General features: G+C 41.0%; 1 protein-coding gene, 1 long non-coding RNA gene and 1 pseudogene across 10 annotated transcripts in view; 1 reads left to right on the top strand and 2 right to left on the bottom strand.

Annotated features, from left to right (window-relative positions):
* Nucleotides 1-26,894, bottom strand: part of Znf438 (zinc finger protein 438) — a 141,392-nt gene that overhangs the window by 11,999 nt on the left and 102,499 nt on the right. The window lies entirely within an intron of this gene.
* Nucleotides 1,715-26,894, bottom strand: LOC121143487. The gene is made up of 3 exons (XR_005880694.1): nt 26,456-26,894; nt 12,916-12,920; nt 1,715-1,725 (listed from the first exon to the last, which is right to left on the bottom strand). It is a non-coding gene; the product is annotated as an uncharacterized LOC121143487 (long non-coding RNA).
* On the top strand, nt 24,053-26,270 carry LOC121143486 (annotated as a pseudogene).

The following is a 26,894-nucleotide window of genomic DNA, read 5'->3' as shown; positions in this document are numbered from 1 at the left end:
AGCACAAATGTCTGCGCATGAAATCTTCCATCAGCCAATGAAACTGTCCATTTCTTTTAAAATCATATTTTATTGTTTGCTTACTTTAAAGATAGGATTTCAGCCAGGTGTTGGTAGCTCATGCTTTTAATCCCAGCACTCGGGAGGCAGAGGCAGGCAGATCCCTGTGAGTTTGAGACCCGCCTGGTCTACAAGAGCGAGTTCCAGGACAGTCTCCAAAGCCACAGAGAAACCCGGTAGTGAAAAACCCAAAACACATACATACATACATACATACATGCGTACATACATACATAAAAGATGGAGTTTCATGTAGACTGAGCTGGCCTCAGGTTCACCCATCACACAGTGGAAGCTGAGCTTGAACTCTTGATCCCAGGGGGTCCACTACTGTCTTCTTATGGCCCCCAACCCAACAGGGTCCCACCTGTACTCCCCCTCCAAAGGCCAGGATTACATCATCCTTTTAATTTTTGTATTTCGATAAAGATGAATAAGATGACACTTATGAGAAAAACCTTTTCTTTAGTGGGTTAAACTTAAGATTAAGGTTTCAGCACCAAGAAGTCTATTTAGCAGGATCTATGCAGAAGTTGATAAAAACATCATTATATAACTTAAATGGTTAGGACTATAACCTTTTAACACTGGCACCCCAAAGATACAACTTTTATTCTGTAATTTCAGGAGCCAATTTATACAGAAGGGTCACTTTTGGGGAGTATACAAGCTGCATTAAAAAGGGCTGGAGATAGGTAGCTTAGTGGTGCAAGTCCCTGCCCGACATGCATCAGAGCCTGGACTCAACCCACAGCACAGCATAAAGGAGAGAGGGAGGGAGGATGGGAGGAGGACAGGAGAAGGACTATGTTTTATAGTATAGTCTTACAGACGCTTTATCTTTGCTTCTGATCTATCCTCAGCTCACAGTGATTTACAACACTTTTTGTTGCACTTTTCCCCACAGCTCAGCTTTTATGCCAACTGTTTATGATTTACAAGTACAAATGCACAATTTTGGGCAGCTGTGGATCTGTCACCGGAAAAGCAATCCCTTGTGACCATGTTACTGTTTTCTAATACTGGTTGTTAAGTCTTGTCTGCAGCTCTTCAGTCAAGGCACACGTTTCTTTAGCATGCAACTCTAAGACTGCAGGCAATACAGAAGACAATGATGTGCCAACACAATCGACTAGCACAGAGAGAACGGGGCCTGGAATATTATTTGGTGGGAGCTGTCAGGCTGGCTGTGTTAAGAAACATCTACAGGCTCTGAGCTACAACTAGTCACATTCTGCCTGCATATATGGCCATACTATCCTGAATGTGCCCTAGATCAGATTCTTTGAGAGCTATTACAGGGAACAAAGTCACTCAGGTTTGAACACTCTGAGCACTTTGGATTCCTTTTTCTTTTAATTCTGTCTGGCTTTTCCCCCATCCACGTCTTTATTCTCCTTTGATGATGTGAACATGCTTCATCTCCTGGTTGGGGTCCCGTGAGCGCTCCTTGTTTCTACAGGAGATAGAATGATTATGAGGTCCATCTGTATTCTCCTTGCCCTGTGGGCTTGCTTGTCTGTGTGTACATGCACATAGGCACACATTCTGGCTCCATATATGGCTTTATGACTGGCATCCACAGACACGATCAGCATATCTAGATTAGTACCATCTCTGTCTTCTTATGGCACCTACTCTAAGTAGCCCACCATGTGCTCTTCACTCATACTGACTGATTGGAGCTGCAGAAATTGACCCTCCGTGAACAGTGGCCAACATTAGAAGCTTAAAACTTCTGGTCTCAAAAGCTCACCACAATCTACATCATTGTCCGTTTGTTGTTCCTGGGCTGCCTCTTCACTGTGCCCACTCAAGAGTCTCCCGTCTTTCAAGGCACATTTACCATGCCTCCTTTACACTCAGGGATGCTGTCTCTTGCCAATGGTTGACATTGATTCATGGAAGAAGCGGCCATTATGTGGGAAATCATTCACTATCGGCAGGCTCTTTTGTTTATAAGTTTCTCTTCTGTTGTTAATTATGTTCCACAAGTAACACCTCTTCCAGGATGGGGCAGAAAGCACTGACAACTCATCTGTCTCAATAGAGATGCAAGACTGCTAACGCCATTCTGCACCCCTTCCTCTGTTCTGCAACCAATGCACAGTCGGCTCCCAGCTCTCAGGAGGCCTGCCTTGACTGTCTTAGGTGGCACTGCTTGACCCAGAGCCACTACTGGCTATCCTCCTTTCCTGTTTAATTGGCTATCATGACTTTTATCACTCTGATATATCATCTGTGCCTCCCCACTATAACCTAAGTTCCATTAAGTAGGAGTTGTTTCAGCCACTGCCAGACCTCAGCCCCTAGATTAGTATCTGGCTTTGCACAATATAGTACTTACTAATTAAACATGTGAAATCTGAATTCTCAACTAGCTTGTCTTGCTTTCTCTTATTTCCTTTCTGACCATATACATATACATATACATACACATACACATACACATACACATACACATATACATATACATATACATATACATATACATATACATATACATATAAAAGCATAAGGGTAGTGAGCACCCAGCCTACCTTTTGCTGCATCTACAGCTCTGCCTCCTTCCTTCATGACAGCATTTTCTGGAGGTAGTGTATACATTTCTTGTGTTTGCTTGTGGATCTTCTCCCCACTTTTCCCTCTACTCCCTTCCATCCTTTAATTCCACTATGAAGTACTAAAATGCACATGTCAGGGGTAAGACTGAGGGCTTAGCTTGACTTCACTTTCCACTCTACTTTTAAGTTAACAGCTAATCTATGGCTGTGGAAACTGAACATTTCTTTCAATGCAGAAAAGACCTGTATTTGAATCCAGATCTATGTGGTACCAGGACATTCCCCTTGTTCCAAACACAATGAACTCACTACATCCTGCTTCTTACTTGGGTTCTGGAGACTGAATTTGGGCTCTTGGGCTTGGTGGCCATCTTCCTCAGTCCAAGACAGCTTCATAAAGCAGAAATTTCATGGTGTTTTAAAGCACTATGTTAGCTAGCCTTTTGCTTGTATTATCAAAATACCAGACAGGAAAAAACATAAGGGAGGGAGGATTACTTTGGCTCACAGTTTCAGAGGGTTCAACCCATGTTTTCTTGGTTCCATGTGCTTGGGTTGAACATCCTGGTGGTGTTAGCACATGGTGGAGGAATTTCTTTTTTTTTTTCTTTTTCTTTTTATATTTAAATTTAAATTAGAAACAAGGTTGCTTCACATATCAATTCCAGGTCCCTCTCCCTTTCCCTCCCCTCCTCCCACGCTCTCCCACCAACCCCTCCAATATCCCCTCATTTCCCCAGGGAGGGTGAGGCTCTCCATGGGGGTATCCATAGTCTGCCATTTCATCCAGGGCAGGGCCCAGACCCTCCCCGCAAGAGTCCAGGGTGAGAGTGCATCTCTCATTGTTGGATGGGAGCCCAAAGTCCATTTGTATACCCGGGATAAATACTGATCTACTACCCAAGGCTCAATAGATTACCTAGGCCTCCTCACTGACACCCATGTTCAGGGGTTCTTGATCAGTCCCATGCTGGATTTCCAGCCATCAGTCTGGGATTCAAGAGCTAACCCTTGTCAGGTCAGCTGTTTCTGGGGGTTAAACCAGCCCAATCTTAACCCCTTTGCTCATCAGTCCCTGGTGGAGGAAGTTCTAAGCCTCACTACAGTCAGGATGCAGAGTGAAGGCCGAATATTAGAAGGGGTCAGGGCAAGGCATAGTTCTAAATACCTATCACCACTATCTACTTCCTCCAATTAGGACCTACTTCCTACTTTTTATCACTGCTCAATAATGCCAAATTAACCCATGGATTATCTCAGAACCCTCATTAGCTTTCTCTGGAAATATACAGATACACCCACAAGTAGTGTGTTTTATTAACCCCTAGGTATTTCTTAATCTAACCAACTTGAAAGTGAAGATCAACCATCACAAGCATGAGGAACTGTTTAAAAATTGGTACTAGAATCTTTTATAATTTCTGGGTAATATGAATTACCCAGAAAATTTCTAATTCTACAATACTACTCTGTAAACTGAGGTCATTAAAGAAATCTAGGTGTAAGACAAGAAGTACAAGAATTTGACTAGGCTTTCATGTGAAACATCCTGGTGCATGGTAAACTTTAGCATCCCCTGGGCTGTAATATATAGCCTGATCTGAGAGAGTTCTGCCAAGACAAGAAAACAAAGTGTGTATAAGACAGAAACTGGGGTCTGTCTTTGATCCTTCCACATTTCTAGCATGAATCTGGGCAGGACAACAACCCTCACTGTTTTGGTCTCAGTTTCCTCTCTGTAGCAAGTGGTGATTAGGGAGAATCAGTGTTTCTCTAGTCAGCTCTGCAGACATTGGGGAGGGGCCCAATACCATTTGACACTACTATAGTCCTCACAGGCCAAGGATGTGTTGGGCAAACCACCTGAAGCTATCTCTACCTGAAGCCATGCTGACCAAGCAGTCCTGTCGGTACTACTGTGTTCACATAGGAGATCTAGAAGACAGCTCTAGATTTTGGTTCTGCTAAGCCTTAAACCTTGAGTAAAGCCCCTTTGCTACTTGGTGTGACGAAATGGTGCACACTCACAGCACACTTCTGCCGCAGGGGCTGGCTTTAGGAAAAGTGAAACTGAGACAGCTGCTTTCCCCTCTATCTAATGGACATTTGCTAAAAGAGCATAGATTTGGGTATGAGTGGAGCTTTATTTACAAAAGGAAAACACTCAAAGTATTGGTTGCCATTGGTATAGATAATTTTTCATGCAGCAATTGGAATTTTGGAAGGTGAAATTTATGAACTTAGATGGCTCCTTCCTTATTATGATGGGCATGGGTCCTGATAAATCCATTGGTAAATTATAAAAAAAAAACAAAAATAGACCTTGAGAGCTTGTTTGGAGGTTCTAGCACGGGAGTGCAGCTACTCGTATACCCTTGACCGAAGACCACCGGTCCTCCTCTATTCGGGGAAGGCTGTCCTCTCCGACCAAGCGTGACGCTTCGGGAGAGACGCACATGGAGCAGTGAGGGAGGAAGGGGACACCTGCCTAGCCAGCCAGATCAGCCGAATCAACTCTGGCGATCAATGGGGAGACAGATGTCGCAGCCATATCGCCCTCACATCCCAGCAACTCTACTCTTAGGCATATATCCAAAAGATTCACATTCATAAAACAAGGACATCTGTTTCACTATGTTCAGAGCAGCATTATTTGTAATAGCCAGAACTTGGAAGCAACCTAGATGCCCCTCAAACTAATGAGTGGATAGAGAAAATGTGGTACATTTACACAAAGGAGTACTGTTCAGCAGAAAAAACCAATGGAATCCTGAAATTTGCAGGCAAATGGGTGGCACTAGAAGAAACCATCCTGAGTGAGGTAACCTAGTCACAAAAAGAGAAACATGGGATGTATTCTTCTCATATATGGATTTTAGACATAGATCTGGGGAGTGCCAGCCTAAAATCCCATGGCCAGAGTGTCTGGGAAACAGAACCTTCATTCAATGGCTGATGGAAGCAGAGGCAGACTCCCACAGCTAAACACTGAGCTGAACTCAAGGAATCCAGTGACAGAGAGGGAGGACTGATGAGCAAAGGGGTTAAGACTGGGCTGGTTTAACCCCCAGAAACAGCTGACCTGACAAGGGTTAGCTCTTGAATCCCAGACTGATGGCTGGAAATCCAGCATGGGACTGATCAAGAACCCCTGAACATGGGTGTCAGTGAGGAGGCCTAGGTAATCTATTGAGCCTTGGGTAGTAGATCAGTATTTATCCCGGGTATACAAATGGACTTTGGGCTCCCATCCAACAATGAGAGATGCACTCTCACCCTGGACTCTTGGGGGAGGGTCTAGGCCCTGCCTTGGATGAAATGACAGACTATGGATACCCCCATGGAGGGTCTCACCCTCCTTGGGGAAATGAGGGGATATTGGAGGGGTTGGTGGGAGGGTGTAGTAGGAGGGGAGGGAAAGGGAGAGGGACCTGGAATTGATATGTGAAGCAACCTTGTTTCTAATTTAAATTTAAATTTAAAAAGAAAAAGAGAAAAAAAGAAGTTCCTTCAAAGATGCCAAAGATACCAAAAAATAGTTGTATTTTTTTGTTACTGTTGTTTATTTGCTTTTGTTTTTAGTGAAAATATAACCACGCCATTATCCCTTCCTCCCCTTCCTCTTCGTCCTTCCTCCCATGTCCTTCATACCTCCCAAATTCATGGTTTCCTCTTTAAATCTTATTGTTACATATAAATAAATAAATATTTTGTTTTGGAGACATGGTTTCTTTGTGTAGCCTTGGCTGTCCTGGAACTAGCTCTGTAAATCAGGCTGGCCTCGAACTCACAGAGATTCACCTGCCTCTGCCTCCTGAGTGCTAGGCTTAAGAATACATTACCACCTCCCGGCATGATCCAAGAGCTTTTAATAGGAACCAGGGCTAAGTGGGGAGCCATATTTAAAAAGTGTGTGATGTTTTTATTTGCAAGTTTCTTAAATAACAAAGTTTATAAAAACATAAAAGAGTTTTCACATGAGATTGATGGATAATGAATATGATTCTTAAAATACTATATGATAAGTTCCCTGGGGAACTGAAGTCTTCCAAGTGATCACTGCTGCATATAAAGACTCACCCAAGTGCAAGCTAACTGAAACTACTATTACTATCTATAAGAGTACAAGAAGTCCAGACATGGTTTCACAGTTCACCTTATTTTAACATGGCACCATTTGATAAATTTTTGTGTACTATAAAAACATTCCTAACTACCTGTAGAAGTTATTAAAGGAGTTTTCCCCTATTCACCTACTATAAAGCTGATTTCCCTTAACTATTTCAGCATGGACAAAATCACAACAGATTAGAAGCAGGACCAGATATGAGCCTCAAAGCTGCCTCAAGTCTAGGAGATGGCTCACTCAGTCAGCAGTGTTTGTCGTGCAAGCATGAAGAACTAAGTTTGGAAACCTAGCATCTATACAAAGGTCTGGTGTATCTGTAATCCCAGCACTAAGAGAAGAGATGGGGAGCAGGAAGAGGCAAATCCTTGAAGCTCACTGGCCAGCCACCTTAACGTAACCAAAGGAGCTAGAGGCTCAGTGAGAGACCCTGTCTCAAAATATGGGAAAGCAATAAAGGAACAAGTTCAACACTGATCTCTGGGTGTACACACACACACACACACACACACACACACACACACACACACACACACACACACACACACAGAGGAGTTTCCAGTGAACACAGATTTCAGAAATACTGCAAAAGACATACATGGATTCCTTTTTCTTTCAAAGGGTTTTGTTTGGAAAATAAAGTCCATTTCATTTATGTTACGATGTAATGAGCTATTTTGAATTGACAAGTACATAGTTCAGACTTCTAATCATTAAAATGGGAAGTATAAGAAGATATACCTACACTAATGCTCTGTAAGCTCATCAGCAGGGCTCATCACTCCCTGGCCCTTGGGAAGGTCTGAGACTGGGGCCTTCCATGGCCCTAACAGGGACCTCTCCGAGTGGGGAGGTGAGCTTCCAGAGAGCAGGGCTCCACAAGTGGGCAGACTTGGCAAGAAAGTCTTCAATAACTTTTAAGGAGTACAAAGGGTTCCTGAATCTTGAGAAATGCTGAAGTAGTTGAGTGACATATAGACTCTTCTGAGATTCTATAATCATGTATATAGGGGATGGGTGACAAAGTCTGAAAGTGTTTTGCCTTTTCAGTTACGTTTTCATTCCCATTACCTTTGTTTCCTTAGGAATATAATATGGTAGAGAAATAGAAAAGGTTCTGACACTAACAGAAATTCATCTAGATAAGTACAATTAAAATATTAGAAATTGGCAATGTTAAAACAAATTAAATGCTCAGCAAAAAATTGTATTAACATGTAATTCTTCAGAAACATATTACCTAATTTGAATGGATATCCAAGGAATATCTGATAAATTGTTTTTAATTTCATGACATTTATGTTTTCCCCCAGTTTTAAAAAAAATCTCATGATTCTGTTGATAGTCTTAACCTTTCCAAAAAATAGAGCAGTTTCTAAAGCATTAAGAAAAACAGGAATGTATTCAAATATATCAAACTAGTTTATCAAAACCCAAACAATCATAAATCTCTTTCTGTCTTTGTAGCAACCCAGCATCAAACTCAGGACCTTAAGCACACTAGGCAAACACAGAATTCTACCACTGAGCTAGACCTCACCCTGAGTAGTACTTTCTAACATATGCTGGATACCGGGATTTCTGTAAATATCTTTAGGACTTTGATGTCAATTAATTTGAAGACAAGAAAAGTGTGTCAACTCTATTAAAAGCACTACCAGATCTGCAAGTCTCTAGTCCTATCAGTATTATACTTTTAAGACAAAAATGCCTATCTTATATTCTTGGCTTACTAGCAACCTAAATACCTCTGTCAAACTACTTGGCATTTATCCCTGCTCAACTCATCACACCAACCATCTGCATAAATAAAGATGCAGGCATCTGCTATATGGCAAATGGTCTCAAGGGCAGATGTTTCCAACCTTGTGTTCATGTCACCAGGGCTGGATACATTATTTGAACAGATGTACACAATCTCAAAGTGTTGTGTCCCACAGTGAAATGTTTCCAACTGCTTTCTATCAGAATACATAACTGTTATTTGCACTTGCATTTATGATAATGATAGAAAGCAGCAGGGGTTCTGACAAAGTGAGATGTGATGATATGAAATATATTTACATGGTTAATTGGAATTCCTGGAGACTAGACTGCCAAGCGGCCACACTGACATTAATGCATGCATGCCCAAGTAAACTGTCTGCTCATCATCCACATTTTTAATATAGGTACTTCAATAAAAGTACTCATAATAGAATTTACTCATAAGAACATTTTAAAATCTAGTATTTTATCCCAAAATAAAAATAAGCTTCCTGCTATGGTCGGTTCCATTATTTTAGGCCATTTGGTCATTTCCACTTGGCTGTACAAGGGTATAAAACTAGGTGTGCATGTTTCCCATTTGTCCTTCTGTCAACATAATAACATACTGATAATGTACAGCAGTGTTGTGCAGAAGTTACTGCACTGGAAAGTCTTGATTTCCAACATTAAATAGTTAACTAAAACCAGCTTGAGAGTGTCATTTGTATTTGGTAGGTAGCATAAAATGGCTCAAAGGTCTAAGAGCAACACTGAGATCATTTGTTAGGATCAAAATGTTTCCATATGAATTTCACATCTTTATAAACAAAATATTGGTAGTACATAAGAATGAGCTCCTTCCCCACCACCCAAGGAGGTCAGGTTACAAAGAAGTGTTAACTGCCACTAGAGGATACAAGGGCAGGAAAGCCAAGCACTTACAATAGTTTTGTTTAAAGCTTTCATTAAGTACAGTCAGTGCTGTGGTTACTATTACAGATGCAAGATCTACTTTACTAACTTGCAATTTAAATGTCCCAACCTTCAGTCATTATCCAAAATAACTTGTGTTTGTACATGTCGCGCGTGTGTGCATGCGTGCGTACGTGCGTGTAGGCAGAGGCACCATATGCCTTTTTTGATATATATTTTTTTCTCATCCACTTCTGGCAGGGAGCTGACTAAGTAGGATAAACTGGCTGTTGGTGAGTGTAAGCCACTCCATTTCCCCAATGCTGGGTTTACAATTGCATCCCACCACTCCTGGTCTCCCTTTTATACATGGATTCTTAGGATTCAACTCAGGTCCTTATGTACTTTAACCTTTGAGCCCTCTTCCCTTGACTAAATAAGTTTTATTCTGTAAATTATCTTAATATTTCTATTGTGTTCTAAAGGAATTCACATAGAACATTTGTAAACAGTTAATTTTTGTTAAAGATTTTATATTCACAAATTTGCCCACGTGGTAAAATTTATTTGTAATCCTAAATCCAATGCTTATGACATTTTCTTGCTCATTCACAAACATGTGCAGAGCATGGAAAAATCTGAGCTACACAACGCTCACTGTACACAGCTGAGGTCAGGTAAGGTGATGATTTGCCTTCATGTTTCAGCTTTCATGCTATAAATAAGAGTTCTTTTCATGGTCTATTTAGCACCATGGCTTTTGTATTTTGTATTTTTTCTTGGTGAGTCACCATTTAGAATGGCTCTCAAGCACAGTTCTGAAGCACTGCCTTTTGTTCCTACACACAACAAAGCTGTAGTGTGCCTTATGAAGAAAGTATGAATGACAGAACAATCTTTGATCCAGCATGCATTATTCTGCTGGCTCTGTGAGTTTGGTGTTAATGAATTAACTGTACTAAAGTAAGCATCTTTACACTGGAAACTGATAAACAACATTATGTATTGATTGGTGACCCAGACCCACAGAAAGTTAACTCTTCATGTACAAAGGGTGGTGGTTCAGTGCTGGTGAGTGCAGTGTTCTAGAGACTTCAGGGAGTACTGGACTGCAAATATCAGCCTACTGTCTGTATCTCCTCCCACATACCCATCACCAGCCATGTCTATGCTGCCCCTGCAGAGGACTGCTGCTAGCCGAGGTCACAGAGCACAGAAGAGTAGACTCGGTGGAATGCTTCATTTTTGTTCATTGGACAGAGAGCAGAGGGAGAGAGGAGGCAGGAGGAAAAAACATCCTAGAGAGGAGGCTAAGAAAACTTTCCTTTTTTTGTAGCATGTTAAAAAAGTATATAGTAGATAACGAGGCAATCAATGGCTTTTAGGCAAAACCCTCACAAAGGTGAACTCATGCTGGACGGCAGCTGGGCTCCTAACAAGAATAGACGGAAGCGCTGAGCCGACGTTGGATTTGCTCTTGACTCCTTGTGTACTGCTGCTCTGAAGGCAGTCAATATTTGTAGAAAGAGTATTTGCTTCCAGTGACCTGAGAACTCTATCCAGTTTGGTGTTTCATTAAAAACAAAGATTGACATTTTCACAAAGTCTGCTATGATTTACAAACCTGTTTGGGGACCTGAGCATCTATAACATAATTTAGTAAACATCTGAGAGCCTATTTCATGCCAGTAGACTTTTAATTCTGCTAAGGACAGAGAATTCATCAGGAATTCTATAAACAATTTGAGATGAGTAACATCTTTTTTTTTCTTTTTCTTTTTCTTTTTTTTTGGTTTTACGAGACAGGGTTTCTCTGTATTGTTTTGGAGGCTGTCAGTCCAGCCCAGCCTCGAACTCACAGAGATCCGCCTGCCTCTGCCTCCCGAGTGCTGGGATTAAAGGCGTGCACCACCACCGCCCGGGGAGATGAGTAACATCTTTTATGTTCAAATTTTAAAAGAGTCAAATATTGACTAATTACCCCAAGTGTTTCTTATATTAGTTCTAAAATGCCATATCCACAAATATCAAATTGCTTATGTCTGTAAAATTTATGCAGTCATTAATGTAGATAAGATGAGGATATCTCTTTTGATACTACCACAGCATGTACTATATTTTATTTTACTTATTTATTAGAACACTGTAACTCATGTTATTACTTACTCTGTAGTTCAGGCTGCCCTGGAATTCACTACCTAGCTAATTTACTTTAAACTCATGGTAATTTTTCTGTTTTCACTTTTCCAAGGGCCAAGATTACAGGTGTGAGGCACCACACCTATCTATTATTTTAAAAAATATTTATGATGGTGGTGGTGGTGGAGGTGGTGTGTGTATGTGTGTATAGGTCAGAGGTTGATACTGGGTATCTTCCCCAATCATGTTTCACCTTATTTTCTTTTAAATTTTATTTATTTCTATGTGTATGGGTATCTTGTCTGCATATGTCTGTGTACCACATGTATGACTGGTACCCTTGGGAGGCTGGAAGAGGGTGTAAGATCTCCTGGAATTAGAGTTGTATATGGTAGTGAGCCACTATGTGGGTACTGGGAATGGAACCAAATGCTCTGAAAGAGCAGCAAGTGCTCATAACCACTGAGCCATCCTTCCATCCCTTTAGCCAACTTCTTTTTACATGCATTCTGGGGATTGAACACAGGTCAAACTGCATGTGCAGTAACTACTATATTTCCCTAGGGCCTTAAAGGTATGTTACTAAATCAGAAAATCCAGCTTCTAAAGAAAAAAAAATTCACATATGGATTCACAAGAAAGACAGTAATGGCAGTGGCTCTGCAGTTAGACAGTACACTAAAGGTATCTGGACAGCACATGCTCAGTTAAATGCAGTGGTCCTGAAGGGGACCACTCAGACCCATAGTTCCTGCCTCAGGGCATCTGCTCTTTTCTCACATACCCCTCCTATTCTCATCGAGTAGAACCAGCACTCAGAGTTAGGTTAATCTAATATCAGGACAGAGTTCAGAAACGCACACAAGACCATAGAGCAAGGGCTTTCTACCTGCAGTCAACTTGCCTAGAAAACAGCAAAACCAAATCATGAACTTGGCAAATGACTGTTCTTAGAGATTTCCGTAAAATAGAGCCTCCGCTGGGTGTAAATGAAGACAGAACTCCAAGTTCCTCCTGCCTTATCCAAAGTGTGGACTTTAATCCTCAGTGGGTATGACCACAGTGAACTCTTCCCAGCACACAGAGTCTACCAGTCAGGGAACTCTTTGGCAATATGGTATGTGTCTGTGTGAGTTAGCTAAATAAAACTAATTAAATGCACTTGTATTTTCTCTCTCCCTTTCCCTACTGCTCTGATTTCCTGTACTGCCCAGTGGCTCAGGCTCCATCTAAGTCATCAGAGCATGTGACTCAGTTTCTAGTGAGAACCACCTGGGCCATCACTGAACCTGCTCTCAACAGGAACCTCCTTAAGTGAAAGTATGATAATGGAACACTTTCCTTACGTACCACAACTCTGCTAACGATATCTTATGAGTTACATATTGAAATGTGTGCATGTTTATGGAGCTGAAATTCAAAAATTCCATATTTATTAGTCGCCATCATTGGTTTGTTAACTCCATCAATTAGTATTTACTTAATAAATGGCATGTGCCCAGAAAATGCCTTATGTCACACAAACTTTTTCAGAGACAAGAATATAAGCAGAGTAACAATTACAAATGAATCTAGTATTTTTCTTTGCTAGAATATTAGTATTAGTTAGGAAACATTTGAATAAATGAGTAAAGTTAATGAAAAAACTGGGCAACTTTTAGGCTTCAGTTACTTAAAATTGCTTTTCTTTACTCGAGTAATTCTCCATAACTCAATTTCTGTTTATGTTAATTTGAAAGATCTTAGTAATTCAAATATGTAATTTAGTACTGACAACAACAACAACAAAAAAGGGATGATCAACAGTTATTTTGTATGTTTATATGAAGACAATGAAGACAAACAGTAACTTCTGGGTTGTGACAGATCTGGGCTCAAATCAGTGTCTTACTGGTTGGCAAACTTTTTTCATTCCTTGAGCCTTTAATAAAGATTACATCCAACCTATTGTGCGACCTTAAAAAGATTACATCCGACCTATTGTGAGGTCTTCAAAACAAAGGGTTGCAAGCTGTAGTAGAGTGGCTGTCACACCACACACTTAGCTGTTTTGTTAGTTTGTTTCCTCTTTCTCTGTCAAATTCCAGGGTTGGGGTTTTAGCAAAGACTAAGGAGGAAGTTACTAGGGTACTAAATCTCCAGGAGGTCCAATTGGAGGCTGCACAGGGACAAAAGTGAGGCCAGGCAAAGCAGGCAGGAGGTGAGAGGAGTGGCATGCTGTGTTTCTCCATGAGCTACAAGGCTTGCAGCTCACCGGTTAGATATACCTCACAAGGACTTGTAGCATCTTAAAGCTAAAAAGGAATGTTTGACAGTCCTGGACTTCCTAATCGGAAACTGAGGTTTAGGGACAAAAATAACTTGTCTGATGGAATTGTAAAGCCCAAATTATTCAACTAGAAAACTCGAAAGCCTTACAAACAGAACAAATCAAGCAGAAGGTAGATGGGACTCAACAATAAAGTAGAGGGTCTAGACCAAATAAGAAAGGATTTATGAAAAATTTTTAAAAATCAAAAAAGGAACAACCAGAAAATGTGGGAAACTAGGATAAAATAAGCCTTCAAACTATAAGCACAAATGAGGAAGAAGAATCCCAAGTCAATGGTATAGACCAGAACTTCAACAAGAGCACAGGAGAAAATTTATCCAAACTAAAGAAAGACATACTTACATAGATACAAGAGAGTCCGGACCCCTAAGTTGTCTATGATCAGATCTAGGAGGTCCGCTGGAGGGCAACCTGTGCTTGATGTCCTCACACTGCAAGTGACACAAGGGCAGCTAACAACCAAATGTCCCCCCTGATGTCACCTTGGACATGTCAATGTGGTTTGGGAGGGCTCAGGCACACCCAGTGACCCTCCTGTCCACATATGAGGCATGGATCTGGAGGTCCTTGGGTTTTGGAAAGCAAGGGAGCCTAGGCAGTTGCTATGGCCAGCTGAAAAGGCTTAGCTAGCAACAGGTATTTTTGTTTTCAGGCCTTTTTCATCTCTCCCATGGTACTCCTTGATGGCCACTGCTAAGACTTTTGCCTTTGGAATTAGAGGCTTCCTCTATACATGCTTAAGCTTGGACCTAAGGTCAGAGAAACTCTGCTTTAAGGGCAGGCTTACAGAGACAGGCCAGGAGGCAAGTGGTCTGGACTTCATCTGCACATTTCTGGTCCCAGACTCACCTGTGCTCCTTGGGGAGAAGGTTGTTGTTGAGAATCATATAAATGCCATGAAAAGTAAGGTTGTAAGATTGGGTAATATACTGGAATTCTTTAATAAAGGTGGAGGAATTAGGGGTGTAGGACCCTAATCCTTTTATATTTGAGAGTGTTTACTTAATGAGTAGGCGACTTGTACCCCGACAAGCTATCCTCTGGCAACCTCCTGCAAAGGGAGGACAATGGCTAGTTTAGACCATGGGCGGGAGTATGGTAAATGGGGTCCCATGGTGGGATGGGAGTGAGTAGCAGTAGTACTAAGGGCTGCCAGTGAGCTGTGGGAACCTGGGAAGATAGATATGGGCAGTTTATTTCTGAGGAGGGAGAAAGGGAGACTAAGGAGGCCTAAGACTGTGGGTTGAGGCGGATATGGGGGAGGCTCATTAGTGTGGTTGAAAATAGAGGAGGAAACATCTCATTTGAGCCTCATAGCTAGGAGGAGTTTTTTGGTTTTGTTTTTTTTGATTGGCTTATACCATGTGGTCACTTTTCATCAAGAAGGAAGTGAAGTCATATGGCAAAATCCATCTTTTTCAACCCTAACCTGTCACGTGGCTGCCTCTATCCCAATGGGGAACAGCAGCTAAGATGGCAGCAAGTCACATGTATCCTTAAGATTACCTATGCATAGATTTTTAACTATCAACCCTGGTGTTACAAGTTTTAAGTTACAGATTTTTACAGATTTCTAATCATATCCAATATGCCTACAAATCTTGAGGTACAGAGAATTAATACAATAGTCTTACAAATCCTGAGATAAGATTTACACCTTAGCAAAAGCTTTAGAGAGTTAAACTAGAATATGAGATGAGGAGCAATCTGGGAATAGTCTGTCCCTTTATATTGTTTGTCTTTCCTTTCTCTGTCACATAGTTAGGTGGCTTGCCTGATATGGGGCAGAGATTTTGGAGAAAAAAATTTAACAAGCATCCTTGGGTCTAGAGGAGGGGGAACAATACCCCAACTCCACAGTCAGCTTTTAACTGAAGTGGGACAGCATAAAACAACAGTCTAATGACACTTAGTTAAAAGGTACCTAAAAGATACTTGAATCCAGTAATCTGAGAAGGAAGAATACTTAGAGACAGGAAATTTTTGAGCCCTAGCTACAGAGGATGCTACAAGAGGGGGCTGAGAGACGCACCAGCCAGGGAGGAGTATATGCAGGATATCTGCACATTGTATCTGGCCTATTCCTTTGCTTTCTACTCCCTCCTGCTAGGTCCAGTTTTAGACTCCCACTTTGCAACAAACTTACAGATCCATCAAGGGTAACTTAAAAGACAGGATATTTACACAATGTGTCTGTGTGTGTCTGGGGGGTGGTGGTGGTGGTGGTGGTGGTGGTGAGACCAGTAAAAAAAAGGGGAGGGTGGTAAGACAGGTAAAACAAACAGCTTGAAGCAGAGAAAAGAGAAAGCTTGAATCCCTTGGAGAGTACGTAAAGGTCATAAATAATATTGGGATCTAGGGTGCCATTTGGATTGATTATCTAAGGGGTACTGAGGTCAAATTTTATTGCAAGGACAAATAAATTTAGAGCCCTTCAGGTTGGGTGCCAGATGTAGAGGCTTGAGGTTTTCTACAAGGTATCCCAAGGAGGGAATGAAAAGGTACAGAAGGCATGATTCCCATGGATGAGAGATGGGGTGTGGAGAAAAAATATCACTGCAGCCTGTAGGCATGGGCATACCCAGTTCTCAGGGAGGACCAAATGAGTACTAAGCTTTTTTGAGGGTTGTCACCTCACGCAGTGGCGGTCAGGGCTAATAGTCTGAAGAGGATACTCAGCACTTGTCACCAGGGCTTTCAACCGGTCACAAAGGCCTGCCAGAAGTCAATGAAAAAGCTGAGCTCTTAAATGAGGTCTCAACCACGGGAAAGTGTTGGAGAATGGAGTCATAAAAGCCACAAGAGTCTAGAGAAACTGTGGAATTATAGGCAGCTTCAAAGGGAAGGTGGGAGAAGAAGGCAGGAAATGTGCATTAGCCCAGTTGGGTCTAAGGAAGCTGCAGGGTTGCAGCTCTAAGGATGGGGCAATGGGATGAGATGGAGAGGGCCAGCCATAGCCTTAGAGATCATGACGTGGGATACCAGAGAGGTATAGGACCTTCAACAACCACTTCTTCGGACCCAGGGAAGCATTTACACTGACCAAAGGGGACACTTACCTAATTGTTGCTGGTGGATGGGGTGCTGAGCAGTCAGTGAGCCAGAATGTGAGTCTGTTTCAGGTGGACTAGAGATGAAGGATAGGATCCCAGTGTGGCTCAGACCCCAAAGGGGGTACACAGACACCAGGAGAGCCTATCTGAGTCACAACATCAACGTAAGTGGTACAGCTCTGAGGGGAAAGGTATCCTGGCAGTCAGGAGCCACAAAGTCACGCCGTGTAACAAACTTCACACAAGAGATTTATTGGGAAGACACAAGAGGGTGACTGCCTCTGCTAGGGCAAGAAGCAGCAAAGAACTGAGCAGAAGGCAGGTTTTATTTAGAGTTTCTTAGGGCAAGCTCAGGGATTGGTGGGGGCTTTGTGATCTGATCTTGGGCTTTTTACTTTGTAGGGTAGAGCTTGTTTGCCTATGTCTTGAGGGGCTGGTTCTGTCTATTATGACCTTTATGGGGTTCTGTAGTCAGAGCCTGGTAATTGGAGGTCCTCAGTTGTCAGGGCCTGGCTACCTACTTGCCTCGAGGAACTTACAAACACATCTCCAGCAAATACACAAACTCATGGAGATTAAGCAGCTCATTACTGAAAGATGAATAGGTCAAATGAATCAAGAAAGAAATTAAAAATTTCCTGGAACTAAATAAAAATGAAAACACAACACAACAAAATCACTGAAGCAGTCCTATGAGGGAAATTTATAGCCTTAAGGGTTTACATTAAGAGACAAAACAAAACAGAAAGCAAAAATAAATGGTTTGATGGTGCAACTCAAAAACTTGAAAAACCTGGAACAAACCAAATTCAAACCCCAGTGTACAGCAAGAAATAATAAAAATCAGAACAGAAATTAATGAAATAGAAACAAAGAAAGTAATACAATGAATCAATGAATCTGAGATCTGGTTCGGTTTGAAGATAAACAAGATTGACAGACCCTTGGTCCAAGTAAGCAACAGAAAGAGAACCAGAAATGACCAGGAAGACACTACAATAGACACCAGACATATTCAGACTATTAAAGGGGAGTACTTTAAAGACCTATACTCCACTAAAAATATTCAGACTATTATAAGGGAGTACTTTAAACACCTATACTGCATTAAAAAATATTCAGACTATTATAAGGGAGTACTTTAAGCACTTTTACTCCATTAAACTGAAAAAAATCTAAAACAAAAAAATGGATTAACTTATAGATTTAGCAAAACCCACCAAGAAGTAAACAACCTAAACATACCCAAAACAAATGAGGAGATTGAAATAGCAATAAAAAGCCCTCCTGCTATAATAAGTTCAGGACTAGATAGACTCACAGCAGAATTCTACCAGACTTTCAAGGAAGACCTACAGCCAGTCCTTCTTAAACTATTTTTAAAAAAGATTTATTTATTATGTACACATCATTCCTCCTGCATGTATCCCTGCAAGCTGGAAGAGGGCACCAGATCTCATTATGGATGGTTGTGAACCACAATGTGGTTGCTGGGAATTGAACTCAGAACCTCTGGAAGAGCAGCCAGTGCTCTTAACCTCTGAGCCATCTCTCCAGCCCCCTTCTTAAACTATTAACAAAATAAAACAAAACCAATCAAACAAAAAGCAGAAACTCCTCCTACATAGCCAGTATCACTCTAAAACAAACAAACAAACAAACAAACAGAGCAACAAGCAATCAGGAAAAGATACAACCAAAAATGAAGTCAACAATAGTGAACATAGACTCAACAATGCTCAATAAAATACTTATAAGCAGAGTCTTGCCCCCCTTCTACTTAAGGCCCAACTCCCCCCATCCCCTCTTTGGAATTTTCTGGGTATACTCTGCTTAGTGGACCTGCCATGGCAGCCTAGACTATCCAGAGTCTGCCTACATGGTAGTCTTGGGACCCCTACACCCTCTGGTTGAGGTGAGTCTGGGTTCTATCTAGGCCCAACTCCCCCCATCCTCTCCTTGGAACTTCTTGGGTCTGTTCCACATGTAGTGGACCGGCCCCATCAGACCAAACTATCTGGAGTCTGCTCGCATCACAGACTACAGACCAGTCTCCCTCATGGACATTGATACAAAAAATACTCAATAAAATACTGGCAAATCAAATCCAAGAACACATCAGATAAATCATCCACCATGATCAAGTAGGCTTCATTCCAGAGATGCAGGGATAGATAAACATACAAAAATCCATCACTGTAATCCACAATATAAACAAACTGAAAAAGAAAAACCACATGATCATCTCACTAGATGCTGAAAAAGGCTTTGACAAAATCCAACACCCCTTCATGATAAAGGTCCTGGAGAGATCAGTGATAACAGGAACATACCTAAACATAATAAAGGCAATATACAGCAAACCTAAAACTAAATGGAGAGAAACTCAACGTGATTTCTCTAAAATTAGGAACAAGACAAGGCTGTCCACTCTCTCCATAGCTCTTCAATATTGTAATTGAAGTTCTTGCTAGAGCAATAAGACAACAAAAGGAGATCAAGGGGATACAAATTGGAAAGGAAGAAGTCAAACTTTCACTGTTTGCAGATGATATGATAGTTTATATAAGTGACCTGAAAAACTCAACCAGGGAGTTGATAAACACCTTCAGCAAAGTGGCAGGATACAAGATTAACTAAAAAAAATGAGTAGCCCTACTATATATAGATGATAAATGGGCTGAGAAAGAAATCAGAGAAGCATCACCCTTTACAATAGCTACCAACAACAAAAAATATCTTGGGGTAATGCTAAATAAACAAGTGAAAGACCTGTATAACAATAACTTTGAGTTTTTAAAGAAAGAAATTAAAGGAGATACCAGAAAATGGAAAGATCTCCCATGCTCTTGGATAAGTAGGATCAACAGAGTAAAAATGGCAATCTTGCCAAAAGCAATCTATAGATTCAATGAAATCCTCATCAAAATACAGGCACAATTCTTCACAGACCTCGAAAGAACAATATTCAATTTTATATGGAAAAACAAAAAACCTAGGATAGCCAAAAACAACCCTGTACAATAAAGGTACTTCTGGAGGCATCACCTTCCCTGACTTCAAGTCCTACTATAGAGCAATAGTAAAGAAAACACCTTGGTAGACCAGTAGACCAATGAAATTAAATTGAAGACCCTGATATTAACCCACACACTTACGAAAACCTGATTTTTGACAAAGAGGTTAAAAGTATACAATGGAAAAAGGAAAGCATCTTCAACAAATAGTGCTGGCATAACTGGATGCAGACATGTAGAAGATTACAGATAGATCCATATCTATTGCCATGCACAAAATTTAAGTCCAAATGGATCAAAGACATCAACATAAATTCAGCCACACTGAACCTCTTAGTAGAGAAAGTGGGAGGTACTCTTGAATGAATTGGCACAGACACTGAGATCAACAATTAACAAATGGGACCTCCTGAAACTGAGAAACTTCTGTAAGACAAAGGACACAGTCAACAAGATAAAACAGAACTCAAGAAAGCTAGTCACCAAAATACCAAACAATTTAATTAAGAAGTGGGGCTCAGAACTAAATAGAAAATTCTCAATAGAGGAATCTAAAATGGCTGAAAGACACTTAAGAAAGTGTTCAACATCCTTAGCCATCAGGGAAATGCAAATCAAAATAACTTTGAGATACCATTTTACACCAGCTAGAATGGCTAAAATCAAAAACACCAATAACTGTGTTAGACAGGATGCAGAGAAAGGGGGATACTCTTCCATTGCTGGAGGCAGTGCAAATTTCTGGAGCTACTTTGGAAATCAGTATGGTGGTTTCTCAGGAAAAAGGGAATCAGTCTACCTCATGATCCTGCAATTCCACTCTTGGGAATATACCCAAAGGATGCACATTCATACAACAAGGACATATATTCAACTATGTTCACAGCAATACTTTTTGTAATAGCCAGAACCTGGAAGCAACCTAGATGCTCCTCAACTGAAGAATGGATGGAGGAAATGTGGTACATTTACACAACAGAGTATTACTCAGCAGAAAAAAAAAAAAACAATGAAATCTTGAAATTCACAGGCAAATTGATGGAACTTGAAGAAACAATTCTTTGTGAGGTTACCCAGTCACAGAAAGACAAGCATGGTTTGTACTCACTCATAACTGGATATCAGACATAGAGCAAAGGACTACCAGCCTACAATCCACACCACCAGAGAAACGAGGAAAAAAGGAGACCCTAAGAGAAAAATAAATAGTCCCCCGAAGAAGGGGAAAGGAACAAGGACTCCTGAGCATATTGGGAAAACAGGGGTGGGGCGGGGGAGGGAAGGGAGGTAGGAAAAAGAGAAGGGGAGAAGAGGAGGGGGGGGGAGAACAAGAGGGATCAGGAAGACTGAGACAGGGGAGGAATAAGGGAGAGCAAGAAAAGAGACACTTTAATAGAGGAGCCACTATAGGTTTAAAGAGAAATCTGGCACTAGGGAAATGTTCAGAGATCCACAAAGATGACCCCAGCTAAGAATCTAGGCAGTGGTGGATAGGCCGTCTTTGATGCCCTTCCCCTATAATGAATTTGTTGACTATCTTAATTGCCATCCTAGAGCCTTCATCCAGTAGTTGATGGAAGCAGAAGCAGGAACCCACAGCTAAGCACTGAGCCATAGTCTAGGAATCCAGTTTTAGAGAGGGAGGAGGGATGAGCAAAGGAGTCAAGACAGTGCTGGAGAAACCTACAGAACCAGCTGGCCTGACCTAGTGAAAGCACACTGACCCCAGTCGTAAAGCTGGGGAACCAGCATTGGACTTAACCAAACCCTCTGAATGTGGGTGCCAGTTAGGAGGTCTGGGCAGTCTATGGGACCTCTAACAGTGGAACAAGTATTTATCCCTAGTGCACAAATGGACTTTGGGAGCCCATTCCCTATGGAAGGATACTATTTCAGCTCAGATACATGGAGGAAGGCCTAGGCCCTCCCCCAAAGGATGTGACATACTTTGGTTATCCCCCATGGAAGCCCTCACTGTCCTTGTGGAGCAGGTGGGGGTATGTGTTGGTAGGGGACATGGGAAGATGGAGGGAGAGGGAACAGGGGGGATTGATATGTAAAATGATTATTTCTAAATGAAAAAAGAAAAAAATACAAGCAGAATACAGACATATATCAAAAAGGTTATACACCATGACTAAGTTGGTTTTGTCCATGAAATTCAGGGATGTTTCAACATATACAAGGCCATAAATGTAGTAAACTAAATAAATATACTTAAAGACAAAAATCATCTTAATAGACTCAGAAAACAACAAGGATGTCTGGGGAATAAGGAATTACATAAATCATAAGGAATCATACTATTAACTATTTACTTAAAACCTGTAATATGTGTCATTCTTTCTATAAATATACATATGAAGTTTTAATGAACTTTATCCATATGGGCTGGCAATGCTCCCTTCAAGAGCGAAAGACCACCGAACAAAAAAGCTCAATACCACAGATGAGATACACTTATTTTTGAGTTGTTAGCCAGGGCTGTCCAAGAGATTCTTCAAACACACAGCTAGTTACTTTTACCCTTGGTTGCCACCCCAAGAGGTAGAAGGTAATTCTAGATTGTTGAAGACACCATGTGCTTCCAAACAGGGTTCAGGGACCTCTAAGCTGGAGCTAACCTGAATGATTCCTCTCCAAAGACTTGCTTTCATGGTATTAGAAGGTATCATGCAAGCTTCCAAACAAGGGAAGCAACTAATAGTCCTACACAGCTAAGACATGTACGAACCACATCAATATCCAGCATGTTACAATAACCCTATGGGTGCAGTAGTGGTATGCACTCCTTGGCAATAATCAATAGTTCTCAAATTGGACTTAATATCTGCTCAACAAGAGGGAAACTGTGCCTGTTACTGGAGACCTAGCTAAGTACTCAGTGCTAGTGAAATCATAGAACCTACAGCCACTACTTTATTAAACCAGTATAATCTCTAGCATCAATCTAAGCACTTGTCTTAATAGTCAAAGATATGTTTAGTCTTCACTCCTCATCAAGGAAACTTAGACAAAGTCTACTAGGGAAAACTACAGTCAACCAAAATGCAAGAGTTAGGAGCCCAGTTCCAGTGGATACATCTACAAAACATTCCTGCACAAAGGTTCAGGGAACATGGCAGAAGAATTATAGAATACTGTATAAGAAAAGGGGGTAGAAAGATGTAAGAACCAAAGTATAAGGGAGTGTGCTATGAGACTGTGTCTAGTAATTGTCAGAAGCTACATAGTCTTATTAACATGACCATACAAACATGAGCTAAACAAGGACAAAAGCACTAGACATGCCCAAGTAGGAGAAATCATCTTCCCCAAGGAAAAGCAGACCAATTATCCAATACCAAATGGTCAGCCCTCAATGATGGGAAATGTTCTTCTGTGTATATGCTTATGAATAAAACACTGATTGGCCAAGCAGGGTGATAGGAAGGACTACAAGACAGAGAGGATTCTGGGAATTGTAGGCAGAGAGGAGTCGTCATGTTTTTCCCAGGAAGTGATGTAGTTGGGCAGTAACTGTCACTAGCTAACCACAGAGGTCTGGAGGTCTATACAGACAGGCAGGAAGTGATGTAGCTGTGCAGAATCAGAATATAAGCAGGGACAAACAGGAAAATACGCTCTTCTCTTCTCTGCAGAGATGTATCAGGCAAAGGAGTTGCAGGTCCAGCATTCCTGGTAGGCCAAGACCACATGGAAATACTTAGATTAATAGGTGATGGGTTAATAATTAAGTCAGAGCTAGCCAATATGAAACCCAAGTCAACGGCTAACAGCTTTATAACTAATATAATGTCCGTGTGTTTCTTTGGGGCAGAGAGAGGCGGCAGGACCAGAGAGGCCAGAACATCATACAACACCTCAATTCACACATACCAATAATATCATGCAGACTGAGGTTATATTTAGGAATATACACCTATACGCATGTAATGACAATTAATGAAAGAAGAGGCCATGAATTTGAAAGAGATCAAGGCGGGGTATATGAAGACTTTGGAGGGAAGAAGGGAAGGGGAACATGGGTGTAATTATTTTATAATATCAAAAATAGGTGCCAGTTGCTTCAGTGTCGTGGTGCGGCTTAGACATGTCTCGCGCATGGTCATTCAGTGAAGATGCCTGAGGAAACCCAGACCCAAGACCAACCAATGGAGGAGGAAGAGGTCGAGACCTTTGCCTTTCAGGCAGAAATCGCCCAGTTGATGTCCTTGATCATCAACACTTTCTTCTCAAACAAAGAGATCTTTCTGAGGGAGGTCATTTCAAATTCGTCAGATGCTCTGGATAAGATCAGATACGAGAGTCTGACAGACCCTAGTAAACTAGACTCTGGGAAGGAGCTGCACATTAATCTCATTCCCAACAAGCAAGACCGTACCCTTACTATTGTGGATACTGGCATTGGAATGACCAAGGCTGACTTGATCAATAACTTTGGTACTATTGCCAAGTCTGGCACCAAAGCCTTCATCGGGGCTTTGCAGGCTGGTGCAGATATCTCTATGATTGGCCAGTTTGGTGTTGGTTTTTACTCTGCATATTTGGTTGCTAAGAAAATGACTGTGATCACCAAACATAATGATGATGAGCAGTACGCCTGGGAGTCCTCAGCCGGGGGCTCCTTCACAGTGAGGACTGACACAGGTGAACCAATGGGTCGTGGAACAAAGGTTATCTTACACCTGAAAGAAGACCAAACCGAGTATTTGGAGGAAAGGAGAATAAAGGAGATTGTGAAGAAACATTCTCAGTTTATCGGCTCTCCCATTACTCTCTTCGTGGAGAAGGAACGCAATAAGGAAGTCAGTGATGATGAAGCTGAAGAAAAAGAAGACAAAGAGGAAGAGAAGGAAAAGGAAGAAAAGGAGTCTGACAATAAGCCAGAAATAGAAGATGTCGGTTCTGATGAAGAAGAAGAAAAGAAGGATGGTGACAAGAAGAAAAAGAAGAAGATAAAGGAAAAATACATTGACCAAGAAGAACTCAACAAAACAGCCTATTTGGATCAGAAATCCTGATGACATTACTAATGAAGAATATGAGAGTTCTACAAGAGCTTAACCAACAATTGGGAAGAACATTTGGCAGTAAAGCATTTTTCTGTTGGAAGGACAGTTGGAATTCCGGGCCCTTCTCTTTGTTCCAAGACGTTCTCCTTTTGATCTGTTTGAAAACAGAAAGAAAAAAAACAACATCAAGTTGTATGTGCGCAGAGTTTTCATCATGGATAACTGTGAGGAGTTAATCCCAGAGTATCTGAATTTCATTAGAGGAGTGGTAAATTCTGAGGATCTTCCTCTAAATATTTCCTGTGAAATGTTGCAGCAAAGCAAAATCTTGAAAATTATCAGAAAGAATTTGGTCAAGAAATGCTTAGAACTATTTACTGAACTGGCAGAAGACAAAGAGAACTACAAAAAGTTTTATGAGCAGTTCTCAAAAAATATAAAGCTTGGAATTCATGAAGACTCTCAAAATCGGAAGAAACTTTCAGAGCTGTTGCAATACTACACATCTGCTTCTGGAGATGAGATGGTTTCTCTCTAGGACTATTGCACCAGAATGAAGGAAAACCAGAAGCACATCTACTTCATCACAGGTGAGACCAAGGACCAAGTTGCTAACTCTGCTTTTGTGGAGCATCTCCGAAAGCATGGCTTAGTAGTAATCTATATGATTGAGCCCATTGATGAGTACTGTGTGCAACAGCTGAAGGAGTTTGAGGGCAAGACCTTGGTGTCTGTTACCAAAGAAGGACTGGAACTTCCAGAAGATGAAGAGGAGAAAAAGAAACAGGAAGAGAAAAAGACAAAATTTGAAAACCTCTACAAAATTATGAAAGATATTTTGGAGGAAAAGGTTGAGAAGGTGGTTGTATCAAACCGATTGGTGACATCCCCTTGCTGTATTGTCACAAGCACATACGGGTGGACAGCAAACATGGAGAGAATCATGAAAGCCCAAGCTCTCAGAGACAACTCAATGGTGGGTTACGTGGCAGCAAAGAAACACCTGAAGATAAACCCTGACCACTCCATTATTGAAACCCTATGACAAAAGGCAGAGGCTGACAAGAATGACAAGTCTGTGAAGGATCTGGTGATCTTGCTGTATGAAACTGCACTCCTGTCTTCTGGTTTCAGTCTGGAAGATCCCCAGACACATGCTAACAGGATCTACAGGATGATCAAGCTTGGTCTAGGTATTGATGAAGATGATCCTACTGTGGATGATACCAGTGCTGCTGTAACTAAAGAAATGCCACGCCAGGAAGGAGATGACGACACATCATGCATGGAAGAAGTAGACTAAACTTCACCAGAGCTACATGTTTGATGCTTACTTTCATTCCTTCTGATAATATATTTTTGAGGATTTTTATTTATTTTTGTTAACATTCAAAACATCTGTGTGACATGAAAACTAAGGGGAAGATAAAATTCCTTCTACTTGTGATACTGTGATACTCTAGGTTTGACTCAACGGCTTGGTAGAACATTTGTTGTAAGACATAATATAACCTATTAACTTTGTGGTCTGAAGTGTTTATAGCTGTTGAGCTGGATTCCTTAGTAGACCAAATAATTTGTCACTTGGAAGTGTTCTAAGATAGCTTCATGTTTAAAAGGAAAAAAATTAAGATGGCTTAAGTTTCATCTTAAGAATTTTCATCCCCTGTAGTTAATTCTGCATGTACTAGTCTTAAAAGTAAACACTCACGCTAAAACCCCTGAGGAATTCCCCATGTAGCTTGTTTTCAAAGTACTGAGAACAAAACTCTGAGATTCCCTAGTCTTGTAACTCAGCAAGGCTTGTGAATGGAAATATAGTGCCCAATCACATTCTGTTTTAAAAGAAATACAGATGACATAAAAAAATAATCTCAAAAATAAAAATTATGGTATATATTTTTGTAGGTTTCATGAAGGAGAATAA

The sequence above is a fragment of the Mesocricetus auratus genome, unplaced genomic scaffold (genome assembly GCF_017639785.1).
Source record: "Mesocricetus auratus isolate SY011 unplaced genomic scaffold, BCM_Maur_2.0 Super-Scaffold_100013, whole genome shotgun sequence".
Classification (NCBI taxonomy): Eukaryota; Metazoa; Chordata; class Mammalia; order Rodentia; family Cricetidae; genus Mesocricetus; species Mesocricetus auratus.
This window is presented reverse-complemented; position numbering and strand designations above follow the sequence as displayed.